Below are 26,210 nucleotides of genomic sequence, written 5' to 3' on the forward strand. Positions count from 1 at the left end.
GAGCGGAAATTTGTGTATAGATCTATACGGGGTTGACACCCCGCACCTTCGTTGTTCGCTACAGCTAGACCGACCAGTCTAGGGTGACAAATGTCTTTAATCGATTTGGGCGCGTGAGAAACGCCAAGACAGGTCTCCGTCATATTAGTATGGTTATAACGACCCGCTAGAATATGTTTAGAAATTTATGTAAGGAAAAACTTCATAAATAAATTTTGGCACATTGTGTTGACTGCCCTATCCATGGTAGTGATGGTCCACATTTGTTGTGTTGAGCATCCCTTTTCATTGTGCGGAATGTCCACGATCGCCATGTTGATTTCTTTCACCTAACAAGTATTAGAGTCTTAATACTACTATTTTACAAGTCAGAAAATATAGGATCTTCTGGGGAAAACGATTGTATACAATTTTGAAAACTATAAACTAACACACACGTATGCAAGGATACTCAATTGGAAATAGAACCTACGATTATTTTATACAAGAAAATATAGGATTTTCTGGAGTAAACGATTTTATACGATTTCGAAAACGATAAACTAAAGCGCACGCTCAATTATACTTGATAAGGAAACAAGACTTTCAACTATCTTTCTTTTAGAAAACAGGGAATTTTCTGGAAACTATTTGTTATTACTACTCCAAAGAACTACTCTCAAATACAGCTCGCTTTTATAAATTATATTACTTTTCAAAAATCACTCCTTATAAGAATGAATAAAAAGTAAAAATGTGCATGCATATATCCATGATTTCAGAGCAAGGCTTCAAACGATTTTATGGAAAATATCGGATTTTCTGAAAGTACAACGAGAACACTTCTAAACAAGTGCAAAACTATTTTTATACAAATGCTTATGAACTCACCAACTTTTTAGTTGACGCTTTTTAAAACGACTTGTATTCTCAAGGATCTAGTAAGCAGGTTAAAGGGACGCGGATTCAGGATTACTTTGCTGTAGTTGGAATTTATTTACGTATGTCTCTTTTGTGTAATTTGAAGAACAAATACAATATGTAAACAATGTAAGATTGTTATCTCAATGTATGATGTTTGGGTTTGCTAAGTTTCATTTATATTCAATTGTTATGATACTGCACAATGAAGTCACTCGCCTTCAGACGTTTCCGCCGTCTGGTCCGGGGGTGTGACATATTGGTATCAGAGCATTGTTTATAGTGAACTAGTATATCTAGCCATACAAGATATACAACTATAAATACAATGGGACTAAAACACTCTGACTAAAAGTATACTTTATAGATATAAGTATTCTATAAAAGTATACATACTTACTAGCACAGTATCATAACGAGAAGAAAACAAAAGTAACTAAAGGTTGAACACTACAGTCAAACCTAGGCAGTTATGTAATCATATCTGGGATAAATATAGCCTGATCAACTATATTTATTTGAGATATGACCAACATGTGCTTGGGAGTGATGGTAGAGTTGCAACAAACCTAAAACCTACCAAATATACATATAAGAGAACATTAGAATCGCACATCAAGTTTAAAATACTATAGGAGTATTTTATGATACCATAAAACCCCCACACATAACTCTTCTCCGTATTTCTCATACCCCTATTCCCGCACAAGCAACATAGTTGAAATTCCTCACCAAGACCTCTACTACCCTATCACAGTGACTTGCGAATGGGGCAAGGAGGGACCAAAAGGGGTCCATGAGAAAAACCCAGACGTGAATCCTAAGGAATACCAAGAGATGTACTATGAAAGGAAGGATTCCGACTAAGAGCCAAGGAAGGATGAAAGCGCCAAGGAAACCCCTAGCGAGATTTACCCTATTGGGAGTAGGCAAGAGGCCCTTTCACCTCTCTTTTTCCCAGATACGTAAACACCCCAGTATAAGTACTCCTGGTATAGACGTACCTAGTAACAAACAACACCCACGCAGAGACAAGCTTGGTGATTGACACCTACCAGGTTCATGATGCATTACTACAAAGGACAACCCAACTACCCGCCTAATGACCAACGATCCACAATTGATGTACACCGTGCTCCGATCCCCAACACCCTCACAATACCAGTACCACCCCATATGGGCCACAAGTGATTCGTCTAGACCCTCAGTTTACGAATCTCCATCGTGGACTAAAGGATACCAAAGGTGAAGTTTGATATACGACAATGTAAATCCGACTTCCCCACGAATAACAAGAACACCATTCCTAAGCCTTATGGAACCAACAAGTAGAGCTAGAGAACCGCACGAACCGACTGCACTCCATAAAGGAGGAAGTGACCACCCTGAGATGACACCCGATTACAACTGAGACTAGGACAACCTTAGCAAAACAAAGAGCGGAAAGGGGCCGCTCATGAAATGAGTAAAATGGCCGAGCACTTTGTGCGCCAATTCAGCATAAGGAAATCACCACACTACTCGCCCTAGGTTTATAATGTCTTAAACCGCAACCAAGAGTAGTAAGTCAAGAGAGGTACACCCCCAAGAACCCATGTGATATGAATCCAACCATTATGTAGATGGCCATACCATATCCCGATAAAACACAACCTTCAAGCGATGCTTAGTTCTACTCTCAATTGTAAATACATCATAGGGATGTAGGTCGAAACAACGAGGAACGTATAACGAAACTTGTGATTTGATTGCATACATGCATAAGTTCATATATATAATCATAGATAAGAAATGACTAGAAATAACCATACTTACTCACAAACCTGTTTCCCATCGTGCCACAGAATCATGTACACTCATGTGGATAACCAGCACCTCGACGATGCACCGGTTCTACGAATAGATTCCGCTACTTTCCAAGCCATTGTAACAGCTGTCGTTGCAGCTGTCATGGCACACTTCAATGCCATCAACACAAACGAAAATGGAAGCGATGTCGATAATTTCAACCGTAATCACAACCAAGGGAACCAACGAAGGAAAACTTACCAAGACACCCCAAACTCCAAACCTAAGGTCATGAAGAGAAGGTTCGGGAATGAAGAAGGAGGCAGTTCGACTCAGAGGCTTACTAAAAGGCAACAAGCGGAAGCAGTCCCTACCCCTACTAACCCTACTCCTCCCACATTGAGAAAACCATATCTTGGAAACAATCCACAATGCAGCAAGTGCAAATACCATCATCTGAGCCTGTCGGGAATTTCGTTGCAGAAGATGCAACAAGATGGGGCACACCTCCCGCTACTGTAGAGCCCCGGCCCCATGCGTCACTCCGACCCTCAAACCCGAAGTAAGCCCAGCATGTCACAAATGCGGTGCAGTAGGACATTTCAAGAGAGATTGTCCAACATAGATGAATGACGGAGGAGTTGGCAACTAGACAGGAAGAGGTGACCAGGGACGCTACCGAGATTTTTGGTACGTTTCAAAAAATAAAGTTTATGCATCGAATTTTCACAAAAAGGTTGTACCAATTGAAAACATAATAAAAAAAAACTATTTTCCCCATTCGAGCAAATCCTGTAAGTCACGGAGAAACTAGAGATCCTAGCAAATGGACCATGATGGTTCCATATGAACGTTAGTATCATATATAGTTAGGAGTCCACAAACTAAGAGTGTGTGATCCCGCCTTATTTTCCTGTCCTTGGTCTGAATGTAGATTAGAACAGAACCTCGCAGTCGATTATCTTTTAAATCCTAAGCATGTATGGTTAGGACACACCCATCTATAATAGAAAGACCTAGCAGAATTCAGATTTCGAATTCCACTGCTTTATATCAGCGCTCCTGTAATTTTAAAACACCCAGCAAGTACGAACAAAATAAACGCAATAGTAATAACGAAAATGAAATTAGTAGTGATAAGAACATGAACATAGAACACCCTGTCATTCCTAACAACCATTACATCCCAATCGACGTAACATCTATTGTAATAAGGAGTCCAATGTCATCAATTGGCACAGACTCGCTTGATTCTCACCTTACGAACTTCGAGCACCGCAAAGAGACTTCCGTATTACACAACCGAATAACAAAACTATTCCCACCTGTAACGACAAACCCCTAGCAATCAGGCGCATAAGTCCCTATGTAAGAAATACCACGCTCTCTTCTAGCCCTAATAAAGACAAGGGGAATCCGAAAGACTTCCAACTTTCCACCAGAGATTCCCAGAATCCCTTTGGAAACCTCAACTATGTGCTAAGCGGAATTAGAATCACTTCGACTCCTGGAACCACCCCAATAACCAAAACCCCCGATACCACTTAGCATGATCACAAAAACAGATAGTGTCTGATCACAAGGATGATATAATAGATAAAGGAAACACCAGACCAAGTCCCTAATCGCAGGAAGCACCTATCTGACCAATAAGAAGGAAAGACGAATTTCCCATAGCACTCCTGATTATTAATAAGTCGAACAAACCCATCCTCAAGGATCGATACTCCCTACCCCGAATCAGAGACTTGTTCAATCAACAACAACGAATTGGCAGAGGCCGACCTACCCTTAGCTCGGAACACCATAAGCAGAAAACCCCCAAGGTAACCTAAGACTCATAAGGTCAGCTACACCACACACAACCTCAACCTTGGCGACTATAGAGCCAACTCTTAAGGCCCATAAACTTTACTTCTAGGACACCAGGAGCACGATCCCTAGTAGACCATTCGAAAATCCTCGCCAGGATAGGTCCGGTAACCTACGGCCTCTGATTACCATAAGATCTCAGTCTCGTACATTCCACACTCTACGTATTTAACACTCATAAGTGACCGACCACCGGATCTCTAGAAATTCCCCTCGACGAGATCAAGGTAAACTAAATCCCTGATACATCGTACCATCCGAGATTCTTGCCCGAATCGGTCCGGTAGCCTACAAACTCCAACTACCCGCAGAACCCAGTAATGTACACCCTATATTCCATATATCAAACCTAAAGAGGTGTCTACCCAATGAAACCCTCACAGTTCCGCTAGACAATACTGAAGTGAACGAGAACCTCCTATTCGTTGAACAGTTTATCAAAATTATGGATAGAAAAGTTAAGCGCACGAAACAAAGCCGCATCCCCACTGTGAAAGTTAGATGGAATGCCAAGCGCGGACCTGAAATCTCGTGGGAACGCGAGAATCAAATGATGCAAACATACCCTCACCTTTTCGCTACTTCATAACGATAACTCCTAATGAATTTAGGGATGAAATTCCCTCTAACGGGGGGATGATGTGACAACCTGAAATATTAGGATCAGGCAAGGTCTAAATTGTAAACCTATTACAATAAGAACCTTGAAAACCATTAAGGTATAGGTGCATGTATAAGGAAGTATACACTTTAAAAGTCGCACATAAGGTAATCTCTTAGAAAAATAAACAAGATTAGGCAAACAAAGTGATGCTAATAAATTGGGAATTCAATCTAGAATGCAATCAAACAAGAATCACATGAGAGCTTGTAATTGTGTCACAACTTTGAACACTTGAATTATAAGGACAATATATTTGAGTTTACTATTAACTAAGGCCATAAACACTTCCATAGGACCCACCTAAGACCATGAACACCTTAAGAAGCATCCATGACCATGAACTACACTTTGTGGAATAAGTTTGGCCGTAAACCCTCTCATTTAGACCTTACTTGACCATAAACTCCCTTAGTGGACCCTACTAGACCATAAACACCTTTATGAGATCAAGTTAGAGCATAAACACATTCCTAGGAAACTATTTGGGCGTAAACACTCTAAAATATCAAGGCTAGGCCGTGAACACTCCCCTAGGTAATGTCTTGGGCGTAAACTACATAAGGATTCCAAAGTTTGACCATGAACACTTCCCTAGGAAGCATCTAGGGCGTAAACACCATAAAGACTTCAAATTTTGACCATGAACACCTCCCTAGGAGGCATCTTGGCCGTGAACCTTAGTTTATGGTCCACTTAGACCATAAACTCCTCTCAACTCAAATGTATTCACGGTGGTTATGAGTTGTAATGCGTAGATTTCCAATACAAAACCCAGTAATCTATGTATTACCCAACAGTAAACCAAGCAAACATCACATCCAATTCTTATCCCATATAAAGGGGGCCGTAAACCCCATTTCACAATTCATTTTTTATTCTGTAAACATTCGTGAACTCTCCCAAGGAACTCCAATCTAGCTCCAGAATTCATTCTCTTCACCATTTCTTTCTAAGTCCTTGTAAGTGATTCAAGTTTTGGTGATAATTCTCCATATTATCTTGTTTAAATTCCTTATAGTTACACATGAAGTATGTGTTAATATTCTTAGGACATCCTCAAGCTCAAAGAGTTTATCAAACTCTTCAAGGGTTAGAAGTTGGAAACTCCTCCTCTGATGAATCAAAGAATCGAGTGTAAAATGAATCAGAGTATAAAATCAAGTAAGAATGCAAGATTGAACACCAGATGTAAATATGATCTTGTTTAAGCTCTATTACGCTTTCAAATGTTTACAGAGTACAAAGACAGGTCTGTAAAAACTCTTATCTAACTCTAGTAAATATCCCTATTTATAGCGAACAGAAAGCGTACAAAAAATATACCAAGGCATAGACACTTAAGCTTCGAATAAAAGCGCCTTAGTAAAATAGATTACAAAACATTCGAAGAGTGCAAAATACATTTCGACTAATTACAACATTTTGATCCTTACAATCTCCCCCTTTGGAATCATAGTCGAACTTCTTAATTTGTAAGAAGCTGGATGGAATACAACATCACTCTTCGAATTTCCGTGTACCAGGAAATAATCTTCTTTAGCTCTTTCTTATCTCCTTCATTTTTCTTCTTACAATGATTCATACGAACAATTAAGTTCGTATATTGAGACGTTGAATATCTTTCCACTTCGCATGCCTGGAATAAGAAACGTTTTGCTTTTCCAGCCTTGTCTTTTCCTGCGAAGACCATCCCAAAAGGCTTCAAGCAGATTTCACGATCAGCATACTTTTTCAATTCTGCTTGAGTCTTCGTAGGAGCCATTGGAGCTTTTATTTCCATACCTTTAGCTGTAGCTAACTCCATATCTGTTAGAGCCAAGCACTCATAATAATTTTCGATGAAAATCTTGATGTGAGCAACCCCAAGCTTAAATTCATCAGGTTCAGTGTTTTAAAGATATGAAAACGATTTGTCTTTCAGAATCAATGCAACTTGTATAAGATCATACAAGTTCATTAATGGAAAATCTGTAATTGTAAATTTGCAAATATTTCCATTTGCCCTGGCAACCACATACTTGATATTTTGGACTATGTTTTCGAACACCACATCCTTTTTCATATTGATTACTTTCTTGATCTTTATCAAAGACCAAACTTCCTCAGGGGCTTTTGCAAGAACAGCATGAAATCTAATTTTCATGTGTGTACCATCATCCTTTTCTTTGAAATTTCCTTCTGCTTTAAATTGAGGCATGATGAACATCATTTCATTTATTGGAAAGTCCAGCTGACTTGAATCAGTATTCGTAACCATATAACTTTGTTTTGGTTTCTTCTCAAACGAATACATATGATTAAAAGCTACCTTGGCCTCAATTGTTTTATAATTGTAGTGTTTGGACGGATCACCTTTGTCCATACCCTTCAGATCACTTGCACGCTGAGTCATTATGCTTTGAATCAACCTTAGCTTTTCAATTTCAGCTTCTGCTTCGGCTTTCCTTTCTTCTTTCGATTTTTCCACCACTATTGTTTTCCCTTTATCTTTCAAGACTGAATCATCTTTCACCTCCTTTGTTTTCGAACTACTCCCAACAGTATCAGTAGGTTTACCAATCACAATTCCTTTCGAAATTGGTCTTGTAATTGGCATAGTTGTTACGACTGTTGAAGTAACCGGCCCAGCAGATGCTATAACTGGCTTTGTTGTTGGGATCTTTGAAGAAAACAACTTTCCTACAACCTTCGCATCATCACCACTAGCCTTCGAATCACCAGTTTTTCTTTCTCCCCCTTGCACCCCAGTGAAAACAGGTGGGGCATTTGTTGTTGGAAGAAGGCTTGATATGCAAGAGAGAGGAGCAAGTTGCTTGTTGAGAATTGCTTCGAATTGTAGGAACTTTTGAGATAAAAATTCAGGAGTAATCTGGGAAGAAGAAACCGGCTGGACAGATAGTTCTTTTAATTCCTTTAGCAAAGTAATCACTTCCAAAAAGTTGGTACGTTCTATTGTTGAAAGTTGAGTGAGTTGAGGACTCAAACTTTCATACAATTTGACAAATTTTGTGACAGCGTCACAAATAATATCAATCTTCTGATTCAGAGATGCATAGTCTTTTTGAACATTTGCAATCTCTTTTTGCATATCTTCGCGAAGTTCACGAATCTGCAAATTGACATCCTCCCTGACTTTCTTTACGTCTTGAACAAAGAGAACATGCCTTTCCTTTGTTACATTCTTTAATTCTTTCATATCTCCGGAAAACTTCGAAGTTTGAGAATTGATTCGTAGTTCATTGTTTTGATCACTATGATCAACCTTCTCCAAAATTCATGATTCGGAGTCTGTAATCATCCCAGATACATTACTTACGACTCTGGCTTCGAACATTTTCAACAAAGTATCAACCTCTAAACTTGAAACAGACGAACCACCCCCCAGATCAGCTTGAGATTGAATTATAGAATTCAACTTCTGATTCAAAATTTTAAATTGCTTCATTGTCATCAGCATATGATCTGGAAAATCCTCTTTTTCTTCATGAAACTCTAATTCCTCAAACGTACCTCCAAAACCCTCATTATCAGTTTCTGTCTCCATAAAAACAGTTTCTTGAACGGTTGAATTAGGTTTGGGTGTATCAGTGGATTGAGAAGAAAAAATAGAAGTAAAGGGTTGATTGATAATGTTTTCGAATGTAGGGGAATCAGTGGTTGAAGTAATTGGAATAATTGGTGGAGGTAAAGAAACAATATGTTCGAAGGCTATAGAAGTTGGATGACCTTGATCTTCTTTCTTCGAATCTCCTTCACCCATATTGACATTTGCATCCGTATCAGATACGTTTGCAGGGATGCCTGAAGTTCGTACCTCCTCAGAAACTGATTTGGCAACCGAATCTTCGGGTGGTATGACTATTGTCTACGCAGGAGTTGAACTTTCTGCGTGAAGAGTTACTTCTGGTGTTTCAGGAATTCCTTCATCGTCATCTTCTGTACACTCAGTAGAAAGCATAAGCTTTTGTGTCTTCTTCTTCTTCTTCTTTGACAGATGTTTGGCTATATCCTCAGCCCTTCGTTTCTTGGACAATGGAGAAACAGGTGCTGGCACTTCTCGAATTAAAACACCTTGATGAGTGACATGAGGTTTTCGGACCACTTTATGTGTTGGAGACTTGCTTTTATGTGTTGACTTCATTTTGATTCTTCGAAACATACCGGTCTTCGAAGGAATGATCACTTGCTCTTGAGTATCTTCAACAACAGGCTCAATCAATTGTGTCTCAGCAACAGACACTTCAACTGTAAGAAGCTTCTTCTTTGGAGATTTTGAAGATTTCAACTCTGTGATTTTGTTTTCAAAAGAAGTAGTTTCATTCTTCTTTGACCGCTTGGATTTCTTGTCTTCCCTTTCCAATAGTATCCCAGTTTCGACAGTAGAATCAATCGTTTTCAAATATGCCACTAAGACAGAATTCGAAGGATCAACTCTTTTGAGCATTGCATCAGGAATACGAGCAACAGATGGAAAATCCTCAGCACTATCTGTGAGATCCTTCGGATAGTGGTACGATTGAAAGACAGCTTTTTCCTCATCATTGGGTACCAAAATCCCTTCCTTGTTGTAAAAATATTGCAAAATCAAGCTCCAGTATCGTGCACACGAAATACCATGAAGAGCATTCGTGTGTTCTACACTCTTTTAGAATTCCTTCTACAATTGTGTAGAATAATCCACTTGAAGATCATAATATAGCCCAACAACCATGGCATATACATCCATTCTTCCTTTATCAAGACCAACTGTTCTCCCAGTTAAACATCTCAGAAAAATACCAAATAAGAAATTCCAGATACTTGGAAGACCAGATTTCTTAAAATCACTGATCTTGGATAGTTGAGGCTGATATCCCATCTCATTAAACATATGAACGATTTGAGGGACTGTGAAAGCAACATACGGAGGTGAATTCGGAATTTCAAGAATTTGGCAAAAGAGTTTCTTTGATAATCTGACCTTTTTGTCATCCACCAGATGGAAAGTAATGGTATCAGAAGCTTTGTTGTAAGTAGCGGTTGATCCTGCTTGAGAAAGCCATGACATTGGAACTGAGAACGAACTGAACATCGCCTTAGACAAAACAGAGCTCTTCAAGGCAACGATTAACATCTTCAATTCTTTCGGGTATTTAGAGACATCAACCTCCAAGTAATAGTTAGTTGCTTGAATCTTCATAATTGGTAATGAAGAGACATCATCAGTGGTATGAGAAGGATCAGCATCAATATGAACAGAAGTCGCCATTGTTAGGGTTTGAAAACTTTGAAGATCAGAGAATTTGGGAATTTTACTTTTTGATCGCGTAAACTGATAATGAACCCTTGAATCCCTTTTTATATTTAACCCTGAAGTTTGAATTTGAAGCGGGATGTATATTTAATGATATCTGGCGTGGCACCTTGAAAACCGGACCATTACTGCGTAAAAGTGGCCATGCTTCAAAAAGTAGCTGTCACATCACCTTGAAATCCGGACAGAATACCATACGTCATTAAAAAACAGCATGTATTGTTATCCCCAAGAAGATTGTAACCGTCAGAACCCTTCGTATGGAAGCAAGGCTCTTTCACTTTTGGGATGAAAAGCGAAGTCATATGCCAGATGTTTGAAATCATCAGCCTGAGTTGGTATTATTCAGAACCTCAAGGATTTCGTGAGTGCAGTGTTCCAAAGAATTTAGACGAGAAACAAAGATAAGAAAAATTTAGGATACTGTGATGTCAAAATATTAATTTGACACAAAGGCAGATAAAATCCCAGGCAAAGATTGCTTCATTAATCATTAAGAGAAATGATCAACAGCTTGTGTAGGTTCCCGTGAAATACGATCGAATACTTGTAAATAAGTATCGAAGGGCTTCTTTTATAATGCTTCGTGGGTAGTTAAAAAATTTCGTTACATGTCATCCTAAACATAAGGTGATAAATTGTAACAGAAATTACTTGTTTGACCAGTGTAGTCAAAGACAAGTTTGTTTTGAAAAATTTTAAGTGACATTGAAGTTCGAATGAAACTCACACGGAAATCATATTCAAGAAAAAATTTGTGTTGGATCTTGTTGGGTAACAAACACCATGGGTTTAGAATGTTTGATCAAGACCACTCATACGAAATGAATATGATTTGGAGTTTCGAATTTTGGTACTGAACCAAATGTTTCGTGAAAATCTGGAACATAGTTCCCCGTCAATTCCTTAAAAGTTTAGAAAATTGGGTTTCACTTTCATCGCGGTCTCATGATGTCAGATCATAAACACAGATTTTTGATATATCTAAGTCTCGATGGGTTTGATCAGAGACCTCTCGGACATATGTCTTCGTGTGTGATCGTGTAAGAACTTTATAGGTGAAAAAGATTGATGTAAGACACGAAAGGTACCTCTGTTATATTTGGACAAAACAGTAAACTTTTAACTCATTTTGAGAAGAGTCAGGAATATAAGCCTTATTGGGAAGAAATTTTTGTATGAATAATTTCATTAAGGCTTTCGTACACACACATTGAGTCATTGGAGGCTTTGGACAACATGCAGCAGCATGCTTCTAGGGACAACTTAACTAGTTCAAAATATTGACAAATTTATCGATTCGTACGAAACATGTACCTGACCCTAGAACTGCAAGCATAATCCACTGTGTATCATCACGAATATCTGCAACAAAGTACTAAAAAGAAATAAGAAACAAAATATTTTTGTTGTTTTGATTTTTCGAAAATAGAGACAGATCAAAAACAAAACAAAATCTTTTTGGATTTTTAATTTTTCGAAAATTAAATGACAAAACAAAAATAAACGAAAATCTTTTTGGATTTTTAATTTTTCTAAAATTAAATGACAAAACAAACGAAAATCTTTTTGGATTTTTAATTTTTCGAAAATTAAATGACAAAACAAACTAAAATCTTTTTGGATTTTTAATTTTTTGAAAATTAAATGACAAAACAAACGAAAATCCTTTTGGATTTTCAAATTTTTGAAAATTAAAACTAACTGTACTTGTTGCAAATACACGAAATTTTATCATCCCCTGATAAGTGACAAATTTACGAATGCGAAGGGGTCGAAGCGTTGACTATGAACAGTAACCTCTGAATCAACCCATAAAATATATGATAAATTTACGAATTCGAAGGGGTCGAAGCGTTGACTTTGAACAGTAACCTCTGAATCGTTGACTGTTATTGCTTTGTCTTTCATTCAGCGCCTCTGAATCATTCCTTGTCAATCATCATTCTCCTTTTTCACATGGAATAGAATTTTCATCTATCATTCCAAGTCCTTCTAAAATTTTCACAAAGGATTTTTCATCTAAAGGTTTCGTGAAAATATCAGCTAACTGATCAGTTGTTTTCACGAAATGTACTTCAATATTTCCATCCTCCACGTGATCCTTGATGAAATGATAACGAAGAGCTATATGTTTAGTCTTCGAATGCTGCACAGGATTATGACAAATTCTTATTGCACTTTGAGAATCACAATATAATGGAATCTTTTTCATATTTATTGCATAATCACGCAATTGACTTTGAATCCATATAATTTGTGATGTGCAAGCAACATCAACTACATATTCTACTTCAGCTGTTGAGATTGATACACATGTTTGCTTTTTCGACTGCCAGCTCACCAATTTGCCATCGAGAAATTGACATCCGCCACTTGTGCTTTTTCTATCAAGATTACAACCACCCAAGTCTGCATCTGAATATGCTTGTACAAAGAACCCAAATTTTGAAGGATACCACAATCCTAACGAAATCATTCCTTTAAGATAACGAAATATATTCTTCACAGCAGTGAGATGTGGTTCTCGTGGATTTGACTGATACCTAGCACAATTACACACAGAGAACATGATATCAGGTCTACTTGCTGTAAGATAAAGTAATGAACCAATCATGCTCCTGTAAAGAGTTAGGTCAACTGCAGGTTTATCTAACGAAGGTGTCAACTTTATGCCAGTTGCCATAGGAACTCATAACTTTGTGCTATTCGTCAATCCAAACTTCTCTAGCAAATTCTTCGTATATTTTTCTTGATTAATAAAAAATCCTTCTCTGCTTTGATGAATATTCAGTCCAAGAAAATTATTGATTTTTCCCATCATGCTCATTTCGAACTTACTTTTCATCAGATCTTCGAATTCTCTAGATAAGACAGGGTCAGTTGAGCCAAAAATAATATCAACAACATAAATTTGAACAAGCATTAGATGATTCCCAACTTTCTTTCGAAATAAAGTGGGGTCAACAGATCCTTGTTTAAATTTAGATTGTTTCAAAAATGAAGTAAGAGTTGCATACCATGCTCGTGGTGCTTGTTTTAAACCATAAACTGCCTTATCTAAAATATAAACATGATCAAGATATTCTTCGTTAATAAAACCTGGGGGTTGTTCCACGTAAACTGTTTCTTCAAGTTCTCTATTTAAAAATGCACACTTCACATCCATTTGATAAACATCAAAGTCTTTGTGAGCTGCATATGCCAGAAATATACGAACAGCCTCGAGTCTTGCGACAGGGGCAAAAGTTTCTTCATAGTCGATTCCTTCTTGTTGTGAATATCCTTTAACAACAAGTCTGGCTTAGTTTCGAACGATATTTCCATCTTTGTCGGTTTTGTTTTTGAAAATCCATTTTAACCCGACAATCGAAACATTTTCAGGTTTAGGAATTAATCTCCAAACCTTGTTTCGTTCAAATTCAGACAATTCAGATTGCATAGCAACAACCCAATCTGAGTGTTCTATTGCGACCTTAACTGTTTTTGGTTCAATTTTAGAGATGAAAACATTGAACATGCAAAATTCTTGATGAGTATTCAATACCTCATTCTTTGCACGAATTTGAGCTCTTGTTAAAACACCCTCTTGTGGATTTCCAATTATTTGATCTTTCGGATGATCTCTTGTCCACTTTTCCTTTGGCGGATAAGCTGGATCAAATTCCAAAGGTGCATCTTCATATAAATCATCATTCTCTGAACCTGCAATCGAACAAACATCATCAAAATCATTATTATTCTCAATGTTTTCTAAATGCTCCCCCTCAACATTATGCTCCCCCTCAACATCAGCATTCAATCTCTCATTCTCCCCCTCGAAAGAATGCTCCCCCTCAACTGGAGTGTTCGAATCCAAGTGCTCCCCCTCCACTGGATTATTTTGCATACTTTCGTCTTTCTCTTGAGAAGTTGATGTTGAATCATCATTAAACTTTGTTAATTCAGAGAGATGATTATCATTTGCATTAATTTCAGCATCAACAACATGATCTGAAATACCAAAAATTAAATCATAATCAATATCTAAGGTTTGTGAAGATTCAGATTCATCTTGTATTTCTTTTAGAACAGGATGATTTTCACACTGCGATTCAGTTTGTTTAATATAGTAATCATCAAATGTAAGATTAAAAGTTTCTTCAACTTTTCGTGTTCTTTTGTTCAACCCATGATATGCGACTGAATTATGCGAATATCCCAAGAAAATCCCTTCATCTGCTTTAGCTTGAAATTTTGTAAGATTATCCTTGAGATTCATAATAAAGCACCTGTATCCAAAAACATGGAAAAATGTGACGTTAGGTTTTCGATTGTTGATTATTTCATATGGAGTGATGTTAAAACGACGATGAATGAAAGATCGGTTTTGCGTAAAACATGCAGTGGATACTGCTTCAGCCCAAAGGTATTGTGGAAGATTCGCATATGCCAGCATAGTCCTTGCTGCTTCGCATAGAGACCTATTTCTTCGTTCAACAACACCATTTTGTTGTGGTGTATACGGAGATGAAAAATTATGCGAAATCCCTTTGTCCACCAAAAATGAATCAAGAACATTGTTCTTAAATTCAGTTCCATGATCACTCTTAATTTTTCGAACAATCTTCTTCAATGTTGTTTCCATTTTTTTGATAAAGTCAATCATGATTTGTGCAACTTTGGATTTAAGTCTGAGAAAATAAACCCATGTAAATCTGGAAAAGTCATCAACAATGACTAATATGTACCGTTTCTTGTTGAGTGTTGAAACTGTTGATGGACCACACAAATCAATATGTAAGAGCTCTAGAGGTGCAACAATTTTCGAATCTATCGTAATTGGATGACCTTGTTTATGTTGCTTTCCAACTTCACAAGCTGCACATAAAGAATCATTATCAAATTTAAGTACATGTAAACCTCTTACCAGATCTTGTACCACAAGTTTATTGATGTTTCGAAAGTTGAGATGAGAAAGTCTTCGATGCCAAAGCCAACTTAAGTCTGATGTTGCTTTCGAAAGAAGACATATAGCAGGTTTCCCTACTATCGGATTGATGTCCAAAGTGAACATGTCACCTTTCCTTTTGGATTTAAGTAAAACTTCGTTAGTGTTGACATTCGAAATAACACTTCCTTCTTCATTAAAAAGAACTTGATTGCCAGTGCCCACAACAAGTTGGGAAACACTTATCAAGTTATGTTGAAGACCTTCAACATACGCAACACGATTCACTGTGAATTGTCCGTTCGTGATCTTCCCATATCCTTTGACTTGACATTTTTTATTGTTCCCAAACTTCACAACTCCAACATTCTTTAGGCTTCGAAAATCACGTAAATTCTCCTTCTTCCCAGTCATGTGACGAGAGCAGCCACTATCAATGTACCATTTATTATCATATTGCTCGTCACATAGTACCTACAATCAGTGGAAAAATTTAGGTACCCAAGGCTTTTTGGGTCCTTGGAAATTAGATTTCAATTTCGAATGTAATGAATCACTTTTAACCCAATCACAAACTTTGGTTTTGAGACTATCAATTAAGTTCACATCTTCATTTAAAGGAACCGAAACATAAGATTTTGATGGTTTCGAATGTTCACTGACATTACCCTTCGTATTCTGTGTTTGTGAATGTACATTCTTTGTTTTGATTACTGGTTTCCATGCTTTGACGGATATGTTCGAATCCTTAGAAGATAGACTTCCATTTGATGAAGTATTTACATACTTTTCATAGGCTTCGTGAATTTGCTCCTTTGAAAATGTATTCGACTGATACATTTTTCCTTTGCCTTCAAGCCAATGATCAATGTTCTTCCTTGAAGTTATCCCTTTTTCATGTGAAATTTTCATAGTTTCTTTCTTTGTATGATTAGGAAAATTTGGCTTTTGAGGAACAAAATCAACTTTTGGATTGGTTAGAAAAGATTGACCATAAGATGTATCAACAGTGGATTTAAAATATTGACGTTGAAAGAATTTTTGATTTGGATTTGATGTATTTGGAATATTAGTTTCTGAAACTTTCGAAAACTTTGGTTGTTTATTCACTTCAGACCTTGAATTTTTAGCTTTGAAAACATTTTTGGATGATTGTGATTCAGACATCTTTTGAGACTCAATAATCTGCCAAAATATTTTCTTCCTAGCTTGTCTTTTTGAAATGTTATTTTCCTTCGAAAATTTGTCAATTTGATCTTTGAATTCCTTGGAGTTTAGTTTGACAACTTTTTCATTTTCCTTTAAAACTTGTTTTGAATTCTCTTTTTCAATTTTTGATTTTTCAACCCATTTTCTTTGTGGTTTTTGATGGTGAAAAACATACGAATTCTTTGTTAGGTTGTTTTCAAATGTGCTTTGATTTCCAAAGAAACCTTCATCAGTTGTTTTCAAATTATCTTCTTCAACTAACTTCTTTAACTCTGGATTGATATTCTCAACATTTCCAGTAGTTACGAATACTTGATTTGGAAAAATGACATCATATGTACACTTGAAATTTGGATAAACCACAGTATTCGTTTCAAGATAGTGATCACCTTTTTCATTCATTACTTTTTCGAACTTTTGTGTATCACCATACACTTGATCAACCACTATTCGAGGAATTTCTTCTTCCTTTGAAGATTTCTTTTCCTTCGAAATTTTCTCTTCTTTTTCATCATCGCTATCATCAGTTTGACTGTCTCTGAGATCCACGAAGTCCATATCACAAACTTTCGAAGTTGAGGGTATATCAGTTTCTTTCTTAACCATTAAGTCTTTAACTTTTTCTTTCCCTTTAAATGTTGATGCAACATTAACAACAGACAACTGGGAACAATCAACATCCTCAAGATCACTAATTTCACTGATATTGTCAGAATTATCTTCAATATCAGCAAAATTAGATTGAGAATCAGATGTTGAATTCTCAGTCTTTTTCAAAATTTGAATTTGTTCAGATTTAGTCAAAGTATCATTCACTATGTTAACTAATTCATTCGCATCAAGACATTCATCAATTTTGACAATTCCATATTTATATCTATCATCAGGAACTTTGTCAAAATCAGCTATTATTTTCTCACAATCATATGAAATATTATCTACCTTAGCTCTTTCGTATGCTAGAAAAGGTAGTAATTTTCTATGTTGCTCTTTACTTATTTCACATGAATGATGTAAATCAGTTAATTTGCCATAAAGTCTCTTAGCAGAATTACAGTATATATTTCTTTGTGCTAGCAAAAGTTTAATTTCATTTGATAAAGTATCCCTATCACACATAATATTTGTTATCTGTAATTCCAAACAATCAATTTTACTTATTTTCATGTCTAATCGCTTTTTGGTCTCTAATAACTCCATGGACAACTTGTTGGCCTCATTGCTAGCAGACACAAAAATTGAATCAAAATAAGTAACTGTCTCATCAAAAGATATTAGTTCAGAGTCATAAGCATGTTTAGGAATATTAAAAGATTCGAGAATATTACGTACCTTTGTTGTCATTGGAGATTTGTCTGCTGTCTTGGATACGAAGCATCTTCCTTTCACTTCGAATTCCTCTTCATCTGAGTCCTCCTCCATCTTCGCATACATTGCTCCATGTGTTGGATTCCTCATTTCTTCATCGTCTGACCCGGATGACCAGATTTGATAAGTTCCATCCTCCTCCTGTTCACCCCTTACGACCAGTGATAAATTCTTAGCTTTCACACGAACCTCCTCAAGCCTCTCTGCATAATAAGCCTCATCTTTTACTTTATTCTTTCTCTCATCCTTCTTCCGAAGCATACAATCATTCGCAAGATGATTGGCTCCATTGCAATAATGACAATCAATACCAGCATCACCTTTCAACTTCTTCTCACTCTTTCCTTCAGACATTTTCGAATCTTTCTTCTCAACCTTCTTTTTCTCCTCAACAACAGTTTTACTCACATCACTTCCTTTTGCCTCAGCAAGCTTAGCCTTCGAATTGAACGGCTTTTTGAAAAACTTCTTAACACGATTATTCGAGTAAAATGCTATTGCCTCATCATCCGAATTCATGATGAATCCCTCTTCTTCCTCTGAATCACCATTTTCAGCTTCTTTCTCAGATATCTTTGACACAAGTGCCAATGGACCTCCCAAATTCAGCTTCGATTCCTCAGCAATTTCATTTACCTCAATTTCGTGTGTCTTCAACTGATTGTACAAATCATTGAGAGTTGATGTATCAAAACTTTGCTGATTCTTCACCATTATACTCACGCTTCTCTATTCTTTTCGAAGACCCATCACAAAGATAAGATTGAATTCCATTGAAGTCCTGGTAATTCCATAGCGATTGCAACGATAGATTAACTCGTTCAAACGATCATAGTAAACTTCAATTGTTTCTCCTTCTTTTTGCTTGAAATCTTTTAGCTCGATCAAACACTGTTTGACTGAATTGATTTTCGTCTTCTCACTTCCTTGAAACTTATCTTTCAGATTGTTCCAGACTTCCTTAGCAGTTGTACAACTCCTTACGTAATTGTACACAACTGGAGGTAAAGCACCTCGCAGTTCCCTCATACATCTCTTCTCCAGTTTCTTCAGACGATCAGTTTGATTTTCAACACCAGAACTTGCAGAAGATGATCCGATTGCTTGAACATTCACTGGAACATTGACATTTCCAATGATACATGACCATAATTCTTCATCAAGACCATTCAGATAATCCTGCATAGGATCAACCCACTGATCATAATATTCAGGGATTAGCATTGGAATTTTGGTCGATGATCCTAACAAATGAGAAAACGAGGTCATCGAATTGAGATTGAAGCTCGCCATTGTTGTACGGAAGATGATTTTGAAAATTTTTAAGAAGATTTGGAAATTTGAAAACAAACTAGTTGAATCAAATTGGAATTACAATAAGAACACTCGATTCAACTATTCAAATGCAGAATCAAATCACAAACTAAAATCTAGACAATTTTTCACTATCAAAAAGTGCGGAAACTTTTGAACCAAAAAGTTGATTCAAAAACTCTTTGAATAGATGAAAATTAGATCACAGGAGTGATTCCTGCTCTGATACCAATTGATGAATCAAAGAATCGAGTGTAAAATGAATCAGAGTATAAAATCAAGTAAGAATGTTAGATTGAACACCAGATGTAAATATGATCTTGTTTCAGCTCTATTACGCTTTCAAATGTTTAAAGAGTACAAAGACAGGTCTGTAAAAACTCTTATCTAACTCTAGTAAATATCCCTATTTATAGGGAACAGAAAGCGTACAAAAAATATACCAAGGCATAGACACTTAAGCTTCGAATAAAAGCGCCTTAGTAAAATAGATTACAAAACATTCGAAGAGTGCAAAATACATTTCGACTAATTACAACATTTTGACCCTTACATCCTCATCTAGCCAAATCACCCACCAAATCAAACCAAGGTGAGCTTCATACCCCTATCTTTTGAGTTTTCATTGTTTTTGGGGGAGAATACAAGTCAAAGGTCTTGTGAAATCTTAGTATAAGTGCTTGTTTATGCATGAATGTTGTGATTTATATGTCTAAAATTATGAACTCCATCTAATGGTTCAAGAACTCAAGATTTTTAACAAGTCTCAAGGTTTTGAATTATATATCACCAATTATATGTTAGAACACAAAAACTAGTATGTTTATGGATTATTGATCATAAATTGTTATGTCAAGAACCTTAAGGATTTGTCTCAAAAATGTGCTTAAACAACTTGTTGAAAACAATATTTTGAAAGTGGGTAAAATATGGAAATAATAATATTTTTTGGACCATTTTCGACCACATATATAAGGACCATTTTGGAAAATGGAATAAAAATTGAAAAATTATTGAACATCTCAATTTTAAAGGACCAAAATGGAATTTTTGGATAAACAAGGGCCTTTTTGAATATTTTCATAAATGTAAGCCTAAAATGAACATTTTAGAAGAAATGGGCCATTTTTGACAATTCACCTAGTTTTGAACCACTTATGACACCTTTTGACAAAAAATGGGTTTTATTTGATAATTTATAAAAAGAAGGGCCATTTTTGCCAATACCGATAATTTTGGGTCATTTTTGATAATAATGATTCCAAGTGGATTATCCTCAATAAACGAAAACGATAAACCTAGTCAACTAGCACAATTACTGTTATTTATTAAATAACAGATCTCATCGATTGCTCAAAAATCAGTTGGTATTCTAGTGAAGACGAGTCTCAAAAGTACCTATATATAAATATATTAGTGTACGTCTAAAGTCCTGTAAGGAGTTATAGCCAGAGTCTCCTGGAGGGAGAGCGGAAATTTGTGTATAGATCTATACGGGGTTGACACCCCGCACCTTCGCTGTTCGCTACAGCTAGACCGGCCAGTCTAGGCTGACAAATGTCTTTAATCGATTTGAGCGCGTGAGCAACGCCAAGACAGGTCTCCGTCATATTAGTATGGTTATAACGACTCGCTAGAATATGTTTAGAAATTTATGTAAGGAAAAAACTTCATAAATAAATTTTGGCACATTGTGTTGACTACCCTATGCATGGTAGTGATGGTCCACATTTGTTGTGTTGACTGTCCCTTTTCATTGCGCGGAATGTCCACGATCGCCATGTTGATTTCTTTCACCTAACAAGTATTAGAGTCTTAATACTACTATTTTACAAATAAGAAAATATAGGATTTTCTAGGGAAAATGATTGTATACAATTTTGAAAACTATAAACTAACACACACATATGCAAGGATACTCAATTGGAAATAGAACCTACGATTATTTGATACAAGAAAATATAGGATTTTCTGGAGTAAACGATTTTATACGATTTTGAAAACGATAACTAAAACACACGCTCAATTATACTTGATAAGGAAACAAGACTTTCAACTATCTTTCTTTTAGAAAACATGGAATTTTCTGGAAACTATTTGTTATTACTACTCCAATGAACTACTCTCAAATACAACTCGCCTTTATAAATTATATTACTTTTCAAAAATCACTCCTTATAAGAATGAATAAAAAGTAAAAATGTGCATGCATATATCCATGATTTCAGAGCAAGGCTTCAAATGATTTAATGGAAAATATCGCATTTTCTGAAACTACAACGAGAACAATTCTAAACAAGTGCAAAACTATTTTTATACAAATGCCTATGAACTCACCAACTTTTTAGTTGACGCTTTTCAAAACGACTTGTATTCCCAGGGATCTAGTAAGCAGGTTAAAGGGACACAGATTCAGGATTACTTTGCTGTAGTTGGAATTTATTTACTTATGTCTCTTTTGTGTAATTTGAAGAATAAATACAATATGTAAACAATGTAAGATTGTTATCTCAATGAATGATGTTTGGGTTTGCTAAGTTTCATTTATATTCAATTGTTATGATACTGCACAATGAAGTCACCCGCCTCCGGACGTTTCCGCCGTCTGGTCCGGGGGTGTGACATACGGTTTATCCCGTGATCTAACATCACTCCCATACTATTTACAAATCTAGTGAAAGCTACGGCTACCCCCGCAGGCTTACAACACTCTAACGCTATCCGACAACTTTGTGAATGCTACGGCTACCCCCGCAGACTTACAACACTTCTAACACTATCTGACAACCTTGTGAATGCTACGGCTACACCCGCAGACTTACAACATTTCTATCACTATCTAACAACCTTGTGAATGCTACGGCTACACCCGCAGATTTACAACACTTCTATCACTATCTGACAATCTTGTGAATGTTACGGCTACACCCGTAGACTTACAACACTTTTATCACTATCTGATAACCTTGTGAATTCTACGACTACACCCGCAGACTTACAACACTTCTATCACTATCTGACAACCTTGTGAATGTTACAGCTACACCCCCAGACTTACAACACTTCTATCACTATCTGACAACCTTGTGAATGCTACGGCTATCCCGCAGTCTTACAACACTTTCCACGCTGACTGACTGCTAGTGAATGCTACGACTATCTCGTAGTCTTATAACACTTTTCCTACTAACTCAACTGTTGACCATGGCCTTTCCGCTGATTACTAATCCGAACACACCCAAAGTCGAGCATATATACACGATCTAATATCCCAAGCTGAACTCATGTCCTGACTGAAATTCCTGACCTGTTTCCCGAGGCCTGCTATCCGATGCCAAGGGAAAACGTGAACCAAATGTTGGAACGTTTTCCGAACTCCCATCTCCCACAATCCTCATGCTAGACGGCCACTCGATCATCTTTCTCCCAAGCGGGGATGCGAAACTCATCCTAGTTTCACACCTATTTCTACTCTTGGATACTTGATCGATTCTTCCCCACTTAGATTCGACTAAGCCTTCCCGGCACGTGAGAATTGAAGGATTCCCAATCCTTCCTGCTTTCTAATAATCTACTGTTGACAACATGTGCTTACCAACGCTAACAATCAATTACCAGCCAAATCCTAAGATCGACCATCCTCTGAAATCTTGAAGAGTACTCTTGAAATCTGGTCCAGTCCGACACCTTGACCCACCTCCCATGCTAGCGACTAGAAACCTTAACCTCCACTCTGGCCGACGAATCCTTGTATAACCACTAAACTCTAATCAAACACGAACCATGCAAAAAGTACAATTCCCTTGGAACATCCAATAATCAAACACTTCTGTGTCTAAACCTGTATCTTCCTGCTACCGCTCCTCTCCTAGTTTCAGTGGTGATAGAATCCAGAAGTTCTCCCTTAGGCCACTACCGATCATACCAAAACAGATGATGAAACCACTATATCTCATCGATATGGGTGGACTAGCTTGATGAAGCTAACCACAGGCCTTCCACATAATAACCCTAACCGATCTCTACTACGAACCAAGAGGACACTGAACACCCCGATCCAGCAAAAGGGAAACGACCTTTTACTAACTACTCAACAATTCACGGTATGCAATTGGCATATGACGATATTTGATGATATAACCCAACAGAAGCAAAGAAATAAACCAGGGATACAATTACCCAACCCGCTACAATATTCTAAACTAAAGCAAAATTCTCACAACAATGTGCCGATAAAACTGAAAGAAGGCAAGGTTACATACCCGCAACATCGCCTGCTGGAGTCCTGACTTCTCCTGTCTGACACTGCAGGGCCTGAATCCTTCTGCTGATATGACCAACCCCGCCACACTTGTAGCAGCCTAAACCCCTGGAACGACAAACTCCCTTGTGCACTTTCCCGTACGTGATGCACTGACTCCGGCCCTGCTGGCCTTTCACCCGATGTTCATAAGTCTTGGGTCTCTTCCTAGGACCCTCTACTATATGCACCTGGTACGACCCTCTCTTCTCAAAGTGCTCCAAATCGATCTCTCATCCTCGGAATTTGGAAGTCATATCCTCCAGGGTCTGACACCCTGTCACGCTCACTATCTCACTTGCCAATAGCTGAGCTGCAACGGCTGGAACATCCTTTGCCCCCAAACCGGGTCACAAAATCCTCCCCGAAGCTTCTCAGATTCTCCAAGACTCTCAGCGATTCAAGTATAGCTGTGCTTTCAGTAGTACGGGCCCAATAATACATTCCATACCTATCCATACTTTCGTGAGCAATCCTCCCGAATCCTCCAAGTCACTTCCTCAAACTGATACACCCAAGTCTCACTAAACCTCACTACTAACCCACTAAAGCATATCCTAGGCTTTCCTAGGTTCCCGATCCCACCCAGTCCTCAGCTGCTGAAAGATTCCCAGTAATGTCAACTAGCTACCTCATGAATATAGCCACATGCAGCAGAGATCAGATAATCCTTTGAGTAAAAGATTCAATCCTAGAACGGTTAGACTCAGAAAAGAGCTGTGTAATAGGGCCAAGTACATCACTCTGAGATTATCCAGCCAGTGCCACATGTGACTTAGCATACTCACTTAGTAGCTAGCTCACATTGCTAAGAGTCCCATAAAGCACAAAGCAAGCAGGATTTAGACAATGGAAAAATCTAACCAACATACTTCAATCAGACCATTCTATCCTCTTATCAGGAATCTATAATGGCATGAGATTCCAAGGCTCATACAATCATGCATAACCTAAATAGGCCATCCTATCACTGACTGATCAGTACTAGCATGCATGTCTACAAGCACATACAATAGACATATAAGGCATCCTTCCTAGATCCTTAGCCCTAATCTAGCATGCAGTTCACATATTCTCAATTCATATCATATCATAACATAACATAACATGTATGTGTATCTTAGAATTTCCACCTTGTTGAAGGTCTAGTGGTGCTACCCGAAGACTTAAATGAATAGCCATCGCTGTTAAGAACAACTGAGATCCAATGAAAATTTTCGCTTAGCTTCTAGTCTTTGACATCAAAAAAGAAATCCTTCCTTGATTGCCATCGAGATTTCCTCCCCAACTAGCCCCTTATTAATCTAAAATGAAGGAAGAAGTTCGGGAAACCGTCAGGCCCCACTCAAACTAGCTGCCCTGCCACCTTAGAATTCTAAATAAGCATTTCTTAAAAAAAAGAAAGAAGCCCGAATGATCAAGCTCAATATCATATGGGTTGTGTTCTACCAACGAGCAGCCATGAGCCTAAAGAAAGCACTGAGGTTTGTCCGGTTTTACTGAAGACAAAAAGAGCCTTAAATTGTCCGGCACCTTCGCGCGTATATGTACGTTCCGTCGTTAAAGTGCTCCTACCTTTCCTTTTCAAGGAGAAGCGGTTGAGAGCAATCGAGAAGAGCTACTTGACTCAAAGACGAGAGGAAGCGAGTGAAAAGGAATGATAGGGGGAGGAAGATGACTATCTAAAGCTAATAGTCCAATAGGTCCTTGTAAGGCGAGTGGAAGGAAGTGACTCGACCGATAGGTTGAGGAAGTCGGGCAGGTCTGGAGGATCCAGATAGAGGGGGGGTGACTTTTTTCTTTACTCAAAAGCCTAATGAAGCCTTCTTTAATGGTTAGACTCTAGCCTCTAATAAAGATCGAGATAAGGGCATTTCTTTGAGAAAGTATAGGAGAAGCTTGATGCTTCAGATCCAACCCCGACAACTCAAACTTGTTTTTTGGCTAGCAAGAAATAGGCACTTGTTCTTACATATCTAAACTCTATTTTGGCTTGGGATAATGTTCAGACCTTGGCTGTCACAACAAGCAACCAATCAGTTCCACTCCCAAGGGCGGGTAAAACGAGGCCTCGACGGATGGGAACTCCTACTCTACTATAGTTTTGCGATCTTTAAGCGGGATTTTAAGTCATCTATCCTTTATCTTTCCCTAGCGAGTGAAGAAAGAGTGACGTTTTGAACGAGTGTTGAGCGAGTGAAGTGCCCCGTAAGCTTTAAGGGCGAGCTATATGTATCAATTCCGTGAGCAGCAATTGAACTGAACGTAAAAAGTGCATCCAACAGGAATCGAACCTACGAATTTGCCCGGCTGGGCACTTTAACCATTCAACCATGGATGCAAAGAGACTCAGCGAGTGAACTAGGTTTTGGTACTCCTTCTTGAGCTTCTATTTCTTCCGTTAAAGGATATTCAAGAAAAGATGGAATAAGAAGACGTGTTTCCAGAACGAAACGGTTGGCATGACAGTGTGAGGTGCTCGCCGCCCAGCGTCCTCAAATCATTCAATGCCATCAGCTGAGAATGTAGATCAGTCATCAAGAAGTAAGGCCCAGAGAGCACACTGACATTC

The sequence above is a fragment of the Lactuca virosa genome, chromosome 4 (assembly GCF_052849685.1).
Source record: "Lactuca virosa cultivar CGN04683 chromosome 4, Lactuca_virosa_CGN04683_v6, whole genome shotgun sequence".
Taxonomy (NCBI): Eukaryota; Viridiplantae; Streptophyta; class Magnoliopsida; order Asterales; family Asteraceae; genus Lactuca; species Lactuca virosa.